At 43.3% G+C, this 19,188-nt stretch overlaps 1 protein-coding gene across 3 annotated transcripts in view; it reads left to right on the top strand.

Annotated features, from left to right (window-relative positions):
* AMOTL1 (angiomotin like 1) overlaps window positions 1-19,188 on the top strand; it is a 186,945-nt gene that overhangs the window by 68,824 nt on the left and 98,933 nt on the right. Inside the window, exon 1 of one of the 3 annotated variants that reach the window (XM_073662174.1) lies at window positions 11,833-11,999. The exons of the other annotated variants lie outside the window; for them this stretch is intronic. The gene's annotated coding sequence lies outside the window, so the exon portion shown is untranslated. Of the gene's footprint in view, window positions 1-11,832; window positions 12,000-19,188 lie in introns of those variants that run through there. 3 annotated transcript variants of the gene reach the window in all.

The following is a 19,188-nucleotide window of genomic DNA, read 5'->3' as shown; positions in this document are numbered from 1 at the left end:
CAGCTCAACAGCATCCTGAACAAGAGGATCCTCAGTTTTCTCACCGAGTACAATATCCTCAGCAAAAGCCAACAAGGAATCATGCCAAACTACCGCACCACCGACCACATCTACACCCTGCACAGTCTCATCCAGAGCCATGTCCACAACATGAAGCATGGAAAGATATATGCCTGTTTTATGGACTTTAAAAAGGCCTTTGACTCAGTTTGGCATCTGATCCTATATAGACTCAGTGCCCACAGTCTGGCCATCAAATACGGCCGGCACAGTAGCAGAGCTACAAGCCCAAGGAGGACAGACTGTGCCCACAGTGACCTGGAGGCCTTGGAGGATGAGACCCACCTCCTGCTACACTGCACCAAATGCTCAGCAGTGAGGGACACTCGCTTCAGGAGACTCTCCGATCTCTTTTGGGATTTCAGCTCATGAAGGAGGAAGAGAAAATATAGATCTGCGGGGAGGGGAGGGGGGGAGAAGAGCGCACGGTGGAGATAGCAGCTCAGAATGTGAGACTACGGGGAACTATGATATGCCATGGACAGCCCCACCCAGATATGCCCCCTGCCATCATCCCCACAGTCCCTATCCCTATTCCCTACTGCACTTGCTTTGACAATGCTAAAGTGTATGTGTTCCTGCCAATAGAGCTTCTTTGCAATGAGATAGATAGATAGATAGATAGATAGATAGATAGATAGATAGAAAGAAAGAAAAAAGAGGAACAGCACAATAGAAGGAGCAGATGTGGGTGCAGGCCTTCCCAGACAATTATCCAGTTGTAATAATATTAGAGAAATAAAAGAAGGCACCACTCCAAAAACATTCAAAGAAAAAGTGGACGTTAGCCATATGGGCTAACTAAAGTCCACTTTTTCTTTTGAATTTTTTAATTGCTGCCTTCTTTTATTTTTACTAGATAGAGCGGCATGTAAAAGTTTGGGCACCCCTGGTCAAAATTACTGTTATTGTGAACAGTTAAGCAAGTTGAAGATGAAAAGCTTTTTAAAAGGCCTAAAGTTAAAGATGACAAATTTATTGTCATTTTTTACATTTTAAAAATTACAAAAAGGAAAATGGGCCAATTCAAAAGTTTGGGCACCTTTGGAGATTTGTGTGCTCCGATAACTTTGACCAAGGTTTCAGACCTTAATTAGTCTGTTAGGGTTATGGCTTGTTCACTATCATCGATAGGAAAGGCCAGGTGATGCAAATTTCCCAGCTTTATAAAAACCCAGCCTCCTCTAGCCTTGTGCCAAAAAACAGCAGCAATGGGTTCTTCTAAGCAGCTGCCTAACACTCTGAAAATGGTGGAGCACCACAAAGCAGAAGAAAGCTATGCAAAGATAGCAAAGCGTTTTCAAGTTGCCCTTTTCTCAGTTCGAAATCTAATTAAGAAATGACAGTTAACAGGAACAGTGAAGGTCAAGATAAGGTCTGGAAGACCAAGCAAAATTTCAGTGAGAGCTGCTCGTAGGATCGTTACAAAGGCAAATCAGAACCCACGCTTGACTGTAAAAGACCTTCAGAAATATTTAGCAGACTCTGGAGTTGTGGTACATTGTTCTACTGTTCAGAGACAGCTGCACAAATATGTACTTCATGGAAGAGTCATCGGAAGAAAACCTCTCCTGCGTCCTCACCATAAAATTCAGTGTCAGAAGTCTGTAAAAGAACATCTAAACAAGCCTGATATATTCTGGAAACATTTTCCTTGGTCCACAGGGTTTGGACCTTGAAGAAGGCACTACACATACACGACACTACGCGTGTCGAAACGCGTAGTCCAGGGGGGTCTCTGCGTCTATACTGTTCTATACTGTTCTGTAGTGTGGACTATGGAAAATGTTTTAATGGAATTTGAATAAAAGCCGTTTCTTATAATCACCATTGGAGGAATAGCTGGAGAAATGTCTTGTAAATCTTCATTTATATATATAGTACAGACCAAAAGTTTGGACACACCTTCTCATTTAAATATTTTTCTGTATTTACATGACTATGAAAATTGTACATTCACACTGAAGGCATCAAAACTATGAATTAACACATGTGGAATTATATACTTGACAAAAAAGTGAGAAACAACTGAAAATATGTCTTATATTCTAGGTTCTTCAAAGTAGCCACCTTTTGCTTTGATGACTGCTTTGCACACTCTTGGCATTCTCTTGATGAGCTTCAAGAGATTTCCACTGGTCTAATGTCCATTCCTTGTGTTCTTTAGCCCAAACAAGTCTCTTCTGCTTGTTGCCTGTCCTTAGCAGTGGTTTCCTAGCAGCTATTTTACCATGAAGGCCTGCTGCACAAAGTCTCCTCTTAACAGTTGTTGAATAGATGTGTCTGCTGCTAGAACTCTGTGTGGCATTGACCTGGTCTCTAATCTGAGCTGCTGTTAACCTGCGATTTCTGAGGCTGGTGACTCGGATAAACTTATCCTCAGAAGCAGAGGTGACTCTTGGTCTTCCTTTCCTGGGGCGGTCCTCATGTGAGCCAGTTTCTTTGTAGCGCTTGATGGTTTTTGCAACTGCACTTGGGGACACTTTCAAAGTTTTCCCAATTTTTCGCACTGGCTGACCTTCATTTCTTAAAGTAATGATGGCCACTCATTTTTCTTTACTTAGCTGCTGTTTTCTTGCCATAATACAAATTCTAACAGTCTATTCAGTAGGACTATCAGCTGTGTATCCACCATACTTCTGCACAACACAACTGATGGTCCCAACCCCATTTATAAGGCAAGAAATCCCAGTGTGAATGTACAATTTTCATAGTCATGAAAATACAGAAAAATCTTTAAATGAGAAGGTGTGTCCAAACTTTTGGTCTGTACTGTATATATACATATTGTTTTGCCTAAAATACAATGGAAATGTGTCATCTTTAACTTTAAAACTTTTAGAGATCATTTCATCTTAACTGTTCACAGTAACAGTAATTTTGATCAGGGGCGCCCAAACTTTTACATGCCACTGTAGATACACTGGCGGACGCAGACAGAAAAAGGCCCCTGTGTAAGAACAATATATGGGCCCTTTGCAGCCCAATAGCTCATCATAATGCACAATACCACCTGGTTTGGAGGTAGAAATGGACCCCCTTACCTCTTGGGCTACCTGTGCGTCCGCCCAGGTTGCACCAATGATATGTCTGCCCCTGAATAGATAGATATGTGCCAGAGGGCGGTAGTCGTGGGCAAGGTGCTGCTCCATGATGCCCTGGCACATTACCATATATCGTGTCCCAGTCCATATGTGTTGTGTACGGTGCATTACACTCACTTGCAAGCCGGAGGCTTTCGCTGTCTCCAAGTCTTTGGTTTCAGGATCAGCCGCACACACATCAGGGGACACTCGATTCATTTTAATAAGTTCAACTTTACTGGACAATTCAAGTACATCAGTCTTTAACACGCAGTATCGGGCACAGCACCCTTTGCCACTTGCTTCAGTAACACAGTACATTTCCATAATTTCCTTACGCTCAGCTCAGAGTAACGCTACGCTTGATCCTTCTGTCAGCCCCAGGGATCTCCTGTCCTTCACCGCAGTATTCCCGAGATCTGCTACGTTTCCCTCATGCGGTTCCCCGTCGGCTTCCTCTGTATGGAAGGGATTAAAGCACTCTACTCCATGCCTATTTCAGGCCGTAGGCCTCGGACGTTGCAGGAATATCCGCATGTAGTTTTGTATGACGCAAGTAATTAAAAAAAGATGCCAGCTCACCTGTGGCGGTTCAATGAATTGGAGTGCGGAAATTTGTCCTGACCAGATGTAGCGACATTCAAAAAAAGTTAGAGGTATTCCAGCTCCATTAAAAACAGTTCAATTTATTTGTAATTCTTAAAATTACATATCCTTACGGGAAAAAAAAAGGTTGGACGAACAGTGCAACGCGTTTTGGAAGCGATTTAGTTGTTTGTCAAAGCTCAAAGTTTTGTACAACCACATACCGCCAGAACTTTTTGTACATGCCGTGCTTCCAGCCCACTGCACCTTGAACTTGACCTTGTCTCCAACGAAAACACTAACTAACTCTGTCTAACTCACTAAACCATGAAGTGGTTTCCTTTTACTGGCCCTAACCCCTCCCACTGTGGGCTAGTCCAATAATTAACTGTTTCTTTACTCTCTCTACCCCAACAGTCTGTTGCTGGGCAAACTTAACCTTTCACCTACTTAACTACAGTCACTATCTTCTAACAGTATGCACTAAGCGTATTATACTTACAATGCCTATCACACTCTATCTTATGTATTTTCCTATACTTTCCCTATACCTGAGCTGAGTGTATCTGAATTGCCCTATCCATTACCTTCGCAGTACACACAAAGCAGCATCAGTACCTATCACACTATGCATTACTCATGTGGCGCCCCTGCTGCGCATTGGTGCCACAGAACCTAGAAGAGTGCATAGATGGATTTCTCCACAAGAGGCCCTCACTACATGCAAACACCTCCACCTTCCACCTCATACCAGCAGAGAGAGCCCTGATAGGGATATATAAAGGGAAGGTGGAGCCAGGCAGCTCAGTCAGTGTTCAGTCTACAGAGAGACAGACAGGATGTAGCTGCACGCAGGCTGCTGTGTGAGGAAAGCTAGGCCTCCAGCAGCCCTGAAGCCTAGTGAGGGCCCCAAGCGGCCGAAGGCAAGTGGAACTAAGGGGGCAGAGGAGCATAGTAAGCTCACCCCGATTTCTATACCGGACACCGGGTCCGCACCTACAGGGATCTTTATGACCCGTAGGAACAACTGGAATCCCTGGAGAACTACAAGTCCCAGGTTAACCATCTGCTGACCACAGCAACAGGGTTAGGTACCACTAAGGCTCCAGCGACCAGGAATAGTGGGAACCAGGAGAAAACCCTACCGCCAGGTCAGTAGGTACAAGAAGGAAGCAGTAAGCAAGCCAGGCCTAGCTCCAGGCAGGCCCGAAGCTTAGAGAGTAAAAGACACAGATCAGGAGGCCTTACACCCGCTCACTGGGCAGAGTCCAGAAATGTACCCTTCGCCCTGAGTGCCCTGGATCGTACCTGCATCACCACCAGTAAAGGTATTGAAGTTTGCCCTTGTGTGTGTGCCTGTACTTCCTCTGGGACCATCTTGCCGTCTCTCTCCTGCTTCCACCATCTTTCTACACTTCTACACTGCCCTGAGGCCTGCTCCACCTGTGGGGAGCCGCACCAACTAAGCTGCCTGACCACCGGCCTCAGTGGACTGTTGCAGCGCTGGTAACCTCTTACCAGAATCCCCAGGTGGCGTCACAAATTATTCTAAAACCCCTATAAATATAATGTTTCCCCATTTTGTTGACCGCCCTGAGCCACCCAAGCATCTGAAGGCCCGGCTGCCGAGTACCCCATGGCCCTGGGGGCGCGTCACTTACATTACTAAAAAAAACGCATGACACAGTTCGCATTTCACATGGCACAATAAAGCGCAATAAAAATGCACAACACTATTCTTATCACGCAATGTCTGTCTTCAGAGTCAAGGACAAGGCAGTCCACAATCTTACATACCTCCCTTCTTTAAACATGGTCGTCCTCTACCATTTCAAACCTCAAAGACACCAACGTCACAAAATACACATAAAATCACACTTAAAATTAACGTATTCTTCTTCAGGGGTACATCATGTCCTTGTCAGCACCGGTTCCGGTCCCACCAGGTAGGGACCCCAGAACAAAGAGTTCAAGTTCTTTAGTAACACCGGCTCTCAGGCTCATACAGCATTATCCAGCCCAACAGGCCATTTACAGCATCTTTTCATCTTCAACCCAACAGGGACATCAAGTCGTCCATTTTTTTCTTGGGTCCGTCTGACCCCAACACAGAGTGTCCAAGTTCTTTCAACTTAGGGGCCCATTGGCCAACATAACAACAGCTCCAGCAGTCCAGGAGCACAGTCCATAAAGTCCTAACCCGGCTCAATCATCTGGTCCTCCGTTTCTTCCCACTCCCCCTTTTGTGAACAACGGTCCCTTTAATTTGCACAGTGCTGATTCCCGTGTCAGGCTCGCAGTCGTCTGGGGCAAAGTTTATGGAAAGAATGGGAGAGAGTTCTTGGGGCAGATAGGACAGCGTCCATGTGGCAATGTGCACAGTTCCTAGGGGCCACAAAAGTTTGGGGACCCTTCCACAGTTCACAGTCCCTTAATACAGCAGGGAGATGCGCAAACGTATGCAAAACAAATGGAGGGAGGATACTAAAACTTCGGCTGTTCTGGCCAACACCAGTTAACACAGGGCCCTCTGCCCACAAGAACGCAGAACAGTTCCCTTGTTGATCCTTTTCGTGTAACTAGCACAACAGAGCTTGTAGGGCTCCACTACTGACCACCATGCTTTATACTGCGGCCACTCTTAGACCCAGGTCTCATTTCTGTCAGACTTCCCTCCAATGACTCCCACCTTGATGGTGTCTGGAACCGGGGGCTCCTCCTCCACATACATCTGCTGCCAGAGTATTGGGGCTGCTTCCTGGGCCAGTACATCTTTGGGGGTCCATGAGGTACTCACCGGCCATGTCGCCATCAAGGACTGCAGCCGTTCCACCCTGCCGCTTACATTCTGCCCTTTCTGGTCCCACAAGGAGTGTTGCGCCATATCGCCGGCCGTCTCTCTTTCGGGTCACTCTGGACCGCTCCATCACTTGCTGCTCCTTCCCCATCATTCCCACCAGTAATATCTCCCGAGGGTGTAATTCTCCTTCACTCCATCTGATCCAGGGTGAGGTTACCTCTGGCTCACCTGCCCATTTATTGGGAGGCTCCGCCCATTCCCCCTTGGTGGGCATAAATGAGTGGGGTTTCTTTTTCTTTCACTGCGCCCACCACGATGGCCAGACTTCTCCAAACGGGCAACCTCTCAGGTGGACAGGCTTTCGCACCTTTTTGCTCTCCAAATGCCAAAGACAGGCGGAACTTCCTCTGCTTTTCGCACCATCGTCTGCCATCTTGGGACTTCCATCAATCGCCATCTTGACCGTCAAAGGGGCCTTCCTTATCCTGCTTTCTTTATGCGAGGACTTTGCATTCTTCCGCCTATGCCTAGTTGTAAGTGACAGAGGGCGGTAGCCGTTGGCAAGCTGCTGCTCCATGATGCCCTGGCACATTACAAATATATCATGTCCCAGTCCATATGGGATGTGTTGTGTATGGTGCATTACACTCACTTGCAAGCCGGATGCCTTCGCTGTCTCCATGTCTCCGGTTCTAGGAACAGCCGCACACACATCAGAGGACTCCTGGTTCATTTTAACAAGTTCAACTTTACTGGACAGCTCAAGTACATCAGTCTTTAACATGCAGTATCGAGCACAGCACCCTTCACCACTTGCTTAACTAACACAGTATATTTCCATCATTTGCTTACGTTCAGCTTGGACTATCCCTACGCTTGATCCTCCTATCAGCCCCAGGGATTTCCTGTCCAGCACCGCAGTATTCCCGAGATCCGCTATGTTTCCCTCACGTGGATCCCCGTTTGGCTTCCTCTGTATGGAAGGGATTAAGGCACACTCCTCAGTACCTATTTCGGTCCGTATGCCTCGGGCATTGCAGGAATGTCTGCAGGGAGTTTTGCATGAGCTCATACTGCAGGAACGTTTTGTACACACCGTGCTTCCAGGCCACTGCACCTTGAACTTGAAATTGTCTCGAACAAACACACTAACTCTCTATAACTCACTAAACCAGGAAGTAGTTCCCTTTTATTGGCCCCTAACCCCTCCCACTGTGGGCTAGACCAATCATTAACTGTCTACTTACTTTGTCTTCCCCAGCAGTCTTTTGCTGGGCAGACTTAACCTTTCACCTCCTTAACTACAATCACAATCTTCTAGCAGTATACACTAAGCATATTACACTTACATATCTTATTTCTTTTCCTATACTTTCCCTACACCTGAGCTGAGTGTATCTGAGTCATCCTAGGCATTACCTTCGCAGTACCCACACAGCAGCATCAGTACATATCACACTATGCATTACTTCACACTTCCTGGTGATTCCTGTATAGGAAAAAAACGTACTGGTGAGATCCATAGTCTGTGTCCATATGCCGTTCGTGTGTCCATATGTGACATCCATGTGGCATCTGTGTGCTATCCATATGTGTCCGTGTCTGTTTTCAACATTTATTTTAAAAAAACACATTTATACTCACCTTACGCCTATTCCTCTGAAGCCCGTGTCCCCTGTAAAAAAACAACAAAAATACTCACCTTACACCTAATCCCCTGAAGCCATTGTCACCTGTAAAAAAACTAAATAAAAAACAACAATATTCCTCACCTGTCCGACATACAGTCCCACGCTGTAATCCATCTCTGCAATATTTGGTTTACATCCTGAACGGTGCCAAGATGCAACTGTCCATGCTGTAAACCAGGACATAATGAGCTGCTGCTGAGAGCCATGACGATGAACTTCCGTGACCTCAGTGAGATCACTGTGAGCACCGTGAAAAAATTCTCACACTGAGTTCACCGCAGTTCATCGTCCTAGCTCGCAGTGAATTGCCCATGGGAAAGCACCTTCAGTGACAGGCGGTAGCCTCTATGACATAACCACCCGTCACTGAAGCTGCACTCGCATCACCTCCTTATGTCCTGACTTACAGCCTGGACGGCTGCATCTTGGAAATGTTCAGGTTGTAAACCAGTCATAGACAGGGATCACGGCGTTAGACAGTATGTCGGAAAGGTGAGTATTATGGTTATTTTTTACTTTATCTTTTTTACAGGTGACATGGGCTTCAGGGGATTAGGTGTAAGGTGAGTGTGTTTTTTTTTATATTATTCTTAATTTTACACTCATTGTAGACAGCGGGGGCTGCCTACAACTCTCAACATTGTACCCTGCTAGTGCTAATCTCAGCGCCAGCAGGGAACAATGATGAGAGCTACTTCCAGCAGCCGCCACCGGCGGGAATCAGCACGAACAGTACCGCTGATTCCCATGCACCGGTATGTGTCACACTGATGACTCACATATGTCATCCGTGTATCATCAGTGTGCACGTATGCAGCATGCATTTTGTGCAGGCTGCGCAAAAAAATGACATGTCTGCGGGTTTTTAACAAGGACACAGGTTCTTGTGAAAAACCTGACATGTGCACACACCGATTGAATACAATATTGTGCGTATCTCTGTTTTTTCAGCCCTTTAAAAACGGGCCGCATATGGACATTAAAAACTGATGTGTAAAGGGGGCCTTACAGATAGATAGATGGATAGATACATAGATATGTGATAGATAGATAGATAGATAGATAGATAGATATGGGATAGATAGATAGATAAATAGATAGATAGATGATAGATAGATAGATATGAGATAGATAGATAGATAGATAGATAGATAGATATGAGATAGATAGATAGATAGATAGATAGATAGATAGATAGATAGATAGATAGATAGATAGATGATAGATAGATAGATAGATAGAGTTATATGAAAAAGTTTGGGCACCCCTATTAATCTTAAGCTTAATGTTTTATAAAAATTGGTGTTTTTGCAACAGCTATTTCAGTTTGATATATGTAATAACTGTTGGACACAGTAATGTTTCTGCCTTGAAATGAGGTTTATTGTACTAACAGAAAATGTGCAATCTGCATTCAAACAAAATTTGACAGGTGCATAAGTATGGGCACCCTTATCATTTTCTTGTTTTAAATACTCCTACCTACTTTTTACTGACTTACTAAAGCACTTTTTGGGGTTTTGTAACCTCATTGAGCTTTGAACTTCAGAGCCAGGTGTATGCAATCATGAGAAAAGCTACTTAAAGTGGCCACTTGCAAGTTGTTCTCCTGTTTGAATCTCCTCTGAAGAGTGGCATCATGGGCTCCTCAAAACAACTGTCAAATGATCTGAAAACAAAGATTATTCAACATAGTTGTTCAGGGGAAGGATACAAAAAGCTGTCTCAGAGATTTAACCTGACAGTTTCCACTGTGAGGAACATAGTAAGGAAATGGAAGAACACAGGGACAGTTCTTGTTAAGGCCAGAAGTGGCAGGCCAAGAAAAACATCAGAAAGGCAGAGAAGAAGAATGGTGAGATCAGTCAAGGACAATCCTCAGACCACCTCCAGAGAGCTGCAGCATCAACTTGCTGCAGATGGTGTCACTGTGCATCGGTCAACTATACAACGCACTTTGCACAAGGAGAAGCTGTATGGGAGAGTGATGCGAAAGAAGCAGTTTCTGCAAGCACGCCACAAACAGAGTCGGCTGAGGTATGCAAAAGCACATTTGGAGAAGCCAAATTCTTTTTGGAAGAAGGTCCTGTGGACTGATGAAACCAAGATGGAGTTGTTTGGTCATACAAAAAGGCGTTATGCATGGCGGCAAAAAAACACAGCATTCCAAGAAAAACACTTGCTACCCACAGTAAAATTTGGTGGAGGTTCCATCATGCTTTGGGGCTGTGTGGCCAATGCCGGCACCGGGAATCTTGTTAAAGTTGAGGGACGCATGGATTCCACTCAGTATCAGCAGATTCTTGACAATAATGTTCAAGAATCAGTGATAAAGTTGAAGTTACGCAGGGGATGGATCTTTCAGCAAGACAATGATCCAAAACACCGCTCCAAATCTACTCAGGCATTCATGCAGAGGAACAATTACAATGTTCTGGAATGGCCATCCCAGTCCCCAGACCTGAATATCATTGAACAATAAGCTTAAGATTAATAGGGTTGCCCAAACTTTATCATATAACTGTAAATAGATATGAGATAGATAGATAGATATGTGATAGATAGACAGATAATAGATAGATATGTGATAGATAGACAGATAATAGATAGATATGTGATAGATATGAGATAGATTTTTGCAAAAAAAAATTATTATGTACTTTCAATAATACACAAAATATAACATGTAAAAATGCAAGCCCGTGATTTATGAAGACTGGCATTTTGTCCACTGGTATAATATTTGCTAAATCCATTAGGAAATATGCCCCTCTTAATGGATTTGGCGCAAATTTCAGCTGTCGTGCGCCAGCGCAAGAAATGTTTCTTCAGCGAGGCACTGCCGTATATTACTGTTGAAATTCACGGTTCGCAAATAATGCTGAATTTGTGGGGTGCACTTGGCCACGCCCCCACCGGCCAGGCCCGCCTACTTTTCAAAAAGGAAACCCGCAAAAGTCACAAAATTGTTAAAAAAAATAGACAGAATCGATGTTTATTTTTGCTGATGATTTCTAAAAGAAAAGGATAAAAAAGTGTTCAAAAAGTCAAAGTTTTTCTTTTGCAGAAGGGGCACAACATAAAAATCTATACATATTCAGTATCACCTTAAAGGGGTCGTCCAGGCTTGGAGTACAAGTCTGCAGTCTCTCTAGTCTGCAGGATTCTCCAGCTCCGGGCTGGCGGGCCTCTGGCCACTAGTATGTGATTTGCACACATGTAGTCACTTGCCGACAAGACGTGCGCAGCCTAACTCTATACAAGTGTATTGAAGCCGGACATGTCTAGTTGGAATGTGGCTGGGAATATGCAGATCGCTTACATGTGGTGACATGACCTCCCGTTCTCGGTGTCGGCACTGGAGAATCCTGACATTGCGCACTGTGTGGATTCAGTAAGTTACATGTTCTCCAAAATGGTGCTGCTTAACCTCCATGTTGGTTCTGCATAAAATACACTACATCAAGGAAACAAAAATAAGATGAGATAGGAAAAAGTCTTCAATGGAGTACATTGTCGGCAGTAGGAGTTCAACATCAGCCACATAGATCTCGCCGGCACTAGGACCCGGGGCAGCAGGCGGCTACACGAGCAGTCGGCTCCAGGACCCAGCGCCGCTCGCACATTCCTCTCATTCCAGTGAATGGGGCTGATTGTTGGCGCAGAGCGCTGAGCGCAGCCCTCACTGCCCGCTGTGACGGGACCATGCTGAGCCCCCCGGCCGCGCTCCGACACCCCTGCTGCACCCAAACTTTCTACGTGGGACTCGTGTGACAGCAGGTAAAAGAGGAGGCGCCTTTGTTTCCAGCTCATTCTGCAGAGCCGGGGAAAGTAGTGTAGTGTGTGGGCACAGGGATGGGTGCCAGTCTGCGTGCTGCTCCGGAGCACAGGGATGGGTGGCAGTCTGCGTGCTGCTCCGGAGCACAGGGGGCACAGCAGCCACAGGACACGCTGGCATCCTGTTATTGCCACCTATGACCTGCTGGTGCCACTTACCACACAGTCACTGGTGTGGTGACAATGGCAGCTCTGACCCATGTAACAGCGGCAGGGAAACATCTGGAGCTGCTAGTATTACCCGAACCACACTTATATCTAGTGCTACATGTAGTATTAGATATACTATAATTATATGTAGTATTACTACCTGTACTATACTTACATGTAGTATTAGATATACCATTATATGTAGTATTATGTGTAGTATTACTACCTGTACTTTACTTATATTGAGTATTAGATGTAGTATTAGATGTCCTATTATGTGTAGTATTATATGTAGTATTACTACCTGTACTATACTTAGATGTAGTATTAGATGTAGTATTATGTGTAGTATTACTACCTGTACTATGCTTATATTGAGTATTAGATGTAGTATTAGATGTCCTATTATGTGTAGTATTATATGTAGTATTACTACCTGTACTATACTTATATTGAGTATTAGATGTAGTATTATATGTAGTCTGATATGTATTCCTACCCGTATTATATTTATACGTAGTATTATATGTAGTATTATATGTACTATTACTACCTGTGCTACACTTATGGTGTGATTTCTTTGCCTGTGTGGATTGGATGGATTGTTACCGGATTTGTGTCATTAGCACCTTTAGAAATATATTTACTTAGAAAATTGGTGACGTGTTCAATACTTATTTCACCCGCTGTATATAATGCTACATATAATACTATATATAATATTACTACCTGTACTACACTTACTATATGTACTATTGCTACCTGTAGTATAGTTATTATATCTAGTACTATTACTATCTGTACTACACACAGTATATGTAGCATCGCTACCTGTATTATATGTAGTATATTTATTATCACTATACTTATTACTACATAGACCATGTGTATTATATGTAGTATTACTACTTGTACTATACTTATTATATGTAGTAGTTATGTTTTATTAGGAGTAATAGCATTATAAGCATTATTATTATTAGTAGTAGTGGTAGTACTGTAGTATTAAATAGTTCAATGAATTATTGCTACTTGTATTTGATGGACTATTATGCGGTATTAGCCGTAGTATTATATGAATATCATCATCATTATTAGCAGTAGTATTATATGTAATATCATTATTACGGTAGTAGTAGCAGTATTATATGTCTCATTAGGAGCAGTAATCGGATTATATGCAGTAGTAGTATATGTGTTATTAGTAATATTATATGTATTATTATTACTAATAGTAGTAGCATTAATTCATGTATTGTTCTATATTTTTAGTATTAGGGCTCATTCGGACGAGTCTTTGTGGATAGTCTGTGCATAGACCTATTATAGCTAGGGATGAGAGGACCTGTAGAAGTTTAGGTTCGTCTGGTTGGAACGAACTTTAGTCCAAAGTTTGGTTCGGGTACCAGAACTCTACCCGAACTTGAACCTGAACCCCATAGAAGCCAATGGGGACCTGAACTTTGGAGCTGGAAGATCTCTTTCTCTCTCGGACATGCAATAAAAGAAAACACCATCCGATAAGTGGATGAAAATGTGCGGACGTGACTGTCCCCTTTTTCAGTACGGCCATAGTAGTATCATATTATTATTATATGTATTATTAGTAGCAGAGGGATAAGTGTTATTATATGTATTATTCATGGTTAGATATGTATTATTATATATATTATTATTGTGTTTATCATTTGTATTGGGCACCGCTTATCTTTCCCACAGCAGTTCTTATCAGCAGATGTCTTGCTTTGTCACTGATTAGATCCTTTTCTATCTCCATGATTACTCTTATACGTGGCATAATATGTGACCCCCATACGGGCACATTCCCTCACCCTTCTGCATCTTTCTGCCATGATCATATCTGTCCCTTATAAAGTACGGCTGCCATGTCCCGACACCTCTGATCTGCTAGTGCCGGGCATCGAGGAGCTGCCAACAGTCCCGTCTGAGTATCTCCATACAGGGCTAAGGCTGCATTCATTCACATGTGCTGTTAAGGCATATGGGCGTTTGCTAGAGATCTGTTCACAAATAAAATCATGTGATGCAGTAAAAGATGCAGAAGTTCTCATGACAAGAACAGAGTTTTGCCTCTATACAAGTCACTAGAGCAGACTCCGATGCTTTACTGTAAGAGCAGTGAGACTAGATTTTTTCCTGTAAGAGCAGTGAGACTATGGATTCTTTCCTGTAAGAGCAGTGAGACTATGGATTCTTTCCTGTAAGAGCAGTGAGACTATTGATTCTTAACTGTAAGAGCAGGTAGACTATGGATTCTCTACTGTAAAAGCAGTGAGACTATAGATTCTTTACTGTAAGAGCAGTGAGACTATAAATTCTTTACTGTAAAAGCATTGAGACCATAGATTCTTTACTGTAAGAGCAGTGAAACTATAGATTCTTTACTGTAAGAGCAGTGAGACTATAGATTTTTTACTGTAAGAGCAGTGAGACTATAGATTCTTTACTGTAAGAGCAGTGAGACTATGGATTATTTACTATAAGAGCAGTGAGACTATGGATTATTTACTATAAGAGCAGTGAGACTATGGATTCTCTACTGTAAGAGCAGTGAGACTATGGATTCTTTACTGTAAGAGCAGTGAGACTATAGATTCTTTACTGTACGAGCAGTGAGACTATAGATTCTTTACTGTAAGAGCAGTGAGACTATGGATTATTTACTATAAGAGCAGTGAGACTATGGATTATTTACTATAAGAGCAGTGAGACTATGGATTCTTTACTATAAGAGCAATGAGACTATAGATTCTTTACTGTAAGAGCAGTGAAACTATAGATTCTTTACTGTAAGAGCAGTGAGACTATAGATTCTTTACTGTAAGAGCAGTGAGACTATAGATTCTTTACTGTAAGAGCAGTGAGACTATAGATTCTTTACTATAAGAGCAGTGAGACTATGAATTCTTTACTGTAAGAGCAATGAGACTATGGACTGTAAGAGCAGCGAGGCTGTGGAACTCTCTGCCACATGATGTTGTAATGGTTGATACACTACAAAAGTTCAAGGTTGGCTTGGATGCTTTTCTTTATAAATCTAATACAGGTTATGGACATTAGATTCTGTGATGGGATGTTGATCCAGAGAACTAGTCTGATTGCCGTATGTGGAGTTGGGGAGGAATTTTTCCCCTAATATAGAGCTATTACCATCTGCCTCATGAGGTTTTTGCCTTCTTCTGGATTAACATGCTAGGGTATGGGTTGAATTTGATGTCTACCTTCAACGTTAAAAACTATGAAACTATGTCCGACTCCAACTTTAATCCATCCATGAGAACAGTTTAAGAATAACAGAGAAACAGCAATATTTGGTTCATGCCATTGCTTGACTGGCACGTGTTTGCATATAGACAGCTTGGTGTCAGGTTCAGGTGGGGGCTGATAGTCTGCAGATGGTGTCCAGTAGGATTCATATGTGTAGACTTTTTGGCTTCAGAGCTGCTGTTCCTCACCATTGTGTCATGACTTTTATTATATGAAGTTGCACAGAATTCTTCACCCAAAAGAAGTCAGTTTCTGGATAAGCCTCTGATATGGTATCTAGATGAGTTTCACGCCTTTGTGACTCTCAGAGCTCGTGTATCTGCTGTAAAGTCCTGTGTCCTACCAGGCCCCAGTTGCTCATTGCAGTGAAAGAACTTTGTAAACTGTTTTGCTTAAGAACCTCCTACTGTTTTGCATCTACAGCATCTATGCTTTCCTATGTGTCTCCAGGGTTACAGACTACGAACAACACTTGTGTAGTCTGACCCTGCAATCGCACTCCCTAACCTATCTGTCCACTACATCTTGTATGTTGGTTACAGAAGTAGACATGGCCTGTCAGTCAGTGGAGAAATGTCATTGTATAATGAGAAACTGATGCAGATTTAGGGTGGTCAGCACCCTCCATTCAGTTTGTAGTTGTCAGTACCCTCCGTTCAGTTTTAGTGGTCAGCATCCTCTGTTCAGTTTGTAGTGGTCAGCACCCTCCTTTCAGTTTGTAGTGGTCAGTACCCTCCGTTCAGTTTGTAGTGGTCAGCACCCTCCGTTCAATCTGTTGTGGTCAGTACCCTCCATTTAGTTTGTAGTGGTTAGCACCCTCCGTTCAGTTTGTAGTGGTCAGCACCCTCCGTTCAGTCTGTAGTGGTCAGTACCCTCTGTTTAGTTTGTAGTGGTCAGCATCCTCCGTTCAGTTTTGTAGTGGTCAGCACCCTAAGTTCAGTTTGTAGTGGTCAGCTCCCTCTGTTCAGTTTGTAGTGGTCAGCACCCTCCGTTCAGTCTGTAGTGGTCAGTACCCTCTGTTTAGTTTGTAGTGGTCAGCACCCTCCGTTCAGTCTGTAGTGGTCAGTACCCTCTGTTTAGTTTGTAGTGGTCAGCATCCTCCGTTCAGTTTGTAGTGGTCAGCACCCTAAGTTCAGTTTGTAGTGGTTAGCACCCTCCGTTCAGTTTGTAGTGGTCAGCACCCTCCGTTCAGTCTGTAGTGGTCAGTACCCTCTGTTTAGTTTGTAGTGGTCAGCATCTTCCGTTCAGTTTGTAGTGGTCAGCACCCTAAGTTCAGTTTGTAGTGGTCAGCTCCCTCTGTTCAGTTTGTAGTGGTCAGTACCCTCTGTTTAGTTTGTAGTGGTCAGCATCCTCCGTTCAGTTTGTAGTGGTCAGCACCCTAAGTTCAGTTTGTAGTGGTCAGCTCCCTCTGTTCAGTTTGTAGTGGTCAGCTCCCTCTGTTCAGTTTGTAGTGGTCAGCACCCTCCGTTCAGTCTGTAGTGGTCAGTACCCTCTGTTTAGTTTGTAGTGGTCAGCATCCTCCGTTCAGTTTGTAGTGGTCAGCTCCCTCTGTTCAGTTTGTAGTGGTCAGCACCCTCTGTTCAGTTTGTAGTGGCCGCTGCCAGGTACAGCAGATCAGCTCCTTTTGTATAGAGCGGCCACTACACAATGAACGGACGGTGCAGTTTTGCTCCATTCACTGTTTACATCAACTGCTTGGTGGGGGGTGCCTTATGTCGCACTTCCACAGATCTGATATTGATGGCCCATCCTGAGTTACTGCCCAGATGTCCTGGGACATAGACATTATGATTCTGAACTTACTCATAGGTGCAGGTGCCTCCATTTCTGGATAATGGGATATGTCAGGTATGATTTTTCATTTGCTCAGTGCCCGTAGGCATTCACTTACTGCCAATAAGTAGATCGTGGGCACTGGGCATGTGGCAATACTGAACTAGACTACAATAAATGGATCTGTGTTATAAATCTTTGTGAATGGCCTGTCTGATGTATGAATCACTGTACATAATGCAGAACGGAAGATTATAACAGAACCACCAGGCTCCAGATCTATGACTGTGGGCAGAATATCACAGAAAAACATTGTATCTGCAGTACTCCTGGTGCCACCAAAAGAATATGACATTGGGAACAATTCGGGCACTAGTTCTGTTTGATTCTTTATTTGGGCTCACACTTGAGGAGCCCACATGTTGTTAGATTCTGATAAACTGAATTATTGGATGTTGCGTGGTGTGACTTCACAAACTCTTCATTTTGTTGTCTTCACGAATGAAAGAAGGCCCCATTACAGAGATCAAACTGGGCCTTCAGTTATGGTTCCAAGCTGAACAGAAAAGTCTGGTGTTTTTCTTCTCCTTTCCATTACCCTGGCCCTTGGTTAAATTTACCGCCCCCTTTATCTTTGCTAACATGCACTTCCTTTAGACTGTTGACCCTTCCACAAGTTCTCACCACCTGATGTCCAAAGAGGGCAGGACCAATCAAAACTTATCTCTTTTGTTCCAAGGGTCCCATAAGAGCTTCATGGGCTGGTACATATGAGCTCGATCCCATCCAAGCTCCTCCAGAATAATTTTTCCAAATTAATGGGTGTGTGCTAAAGCCTAATTATCGGGATTGGTGGAGTCCAGTGGTCAATTAGATATATTCCATCCTTTAAACCTGCTGGCCACACACATTGGATCAATGTTGGCTGAACCAGTCTATTCCAGCAGGAACGGATGAACATCTAATGTGTATGATGAATTACCGACTCTTCTTCTACAGTAGGAATCAGGGAAGAGAAGGATCAAACAGTTGGATTTTAATATGCCTAATCCCATATTTCTATGAGAGATAGGTTATCATCAGCAGCTTAATCTCTCTTCCCATGGAAAACATGGAAAGTTGAGTCAAGCCCTCAGATTTGAGGAGCTTCAGAGAGACAGCTGTCAGCCTGAGAGGGCTTCGAAAGCGGCTATCTTTTCTGTATAACCAGCCGTAAGGCCCCATACACAGTAGTCGAACGTCATGGTATCAGTGGGTCTGGCCTCTACCCAGACAGATGATGTTGGTGGAGATAAGGATCTGGTATGTCCGATTTCAGACGTTTGTTCTCTGATAGATAAGCAGAGGACTCATAGAGAACGTGTGAGAACTCGGCAGAGAGTCGGGCAACATAGCTGCCTTCCGAATGACCAGCTGAACCTTAGCTTGGCTTACAGCCGTCTGTTATGTATGAGGCTCCTAACATTGAGCCATTTTCATAGTATACTTGGACTATGTTGACCCAAACTAGACCTTCATATCTGTACAGAGGTTGATAGTAGAGCGTTGCTTGGACATTTACAATGACATTACCTACCCTTGTATAGGACATGCTAGGACTTATATTATACAATATTTTCATTTGCTCTTTTTGGGGTTTTTTTTTGGCCTGATGTTATTTTTTATGACATTTTGTACAGGTATATGCAACTCACTATATACTAAGGTCTTGATTCATCCTTGTTTTTGGAGCAAAAACATGGATTTGAGGCATTTTTATTTTTGCACCAAATTCATTCTGGCTTTCGCACTATTTTTATGTTAATTTTTCCAATCTTTGTAATTTTATATGTTTGCTTGACAATGAGGTTTTCATTAACCAGATGTGATTGCATGATTCATCATTTGCAACTTTTCCAAATTTCGCAAAATTTATGTGTAG

Source organism: Phyllobates terribilis, unplaced genomic scaffold, assembly GCF_046119375.1.
Source record: "Phyllobates terribilis strain yellow unplaced genomic scaffold, ASM4611937v1 Scaffold_2__4_contigs__length_985480577, whole genome shotgun sequence".
Taxonomy (NCBI): Eukaryota; Metazoa; Chordata; class Amphibia; order Anura; family Dendrobatidae; genus Phyllobates; species Phyllobates terribilis.
The sequence above is the reverse complement of the archived record's forward strand: the minus strand, read 5'-3'. Positions and strand labels throughout refer to the sequence as shown.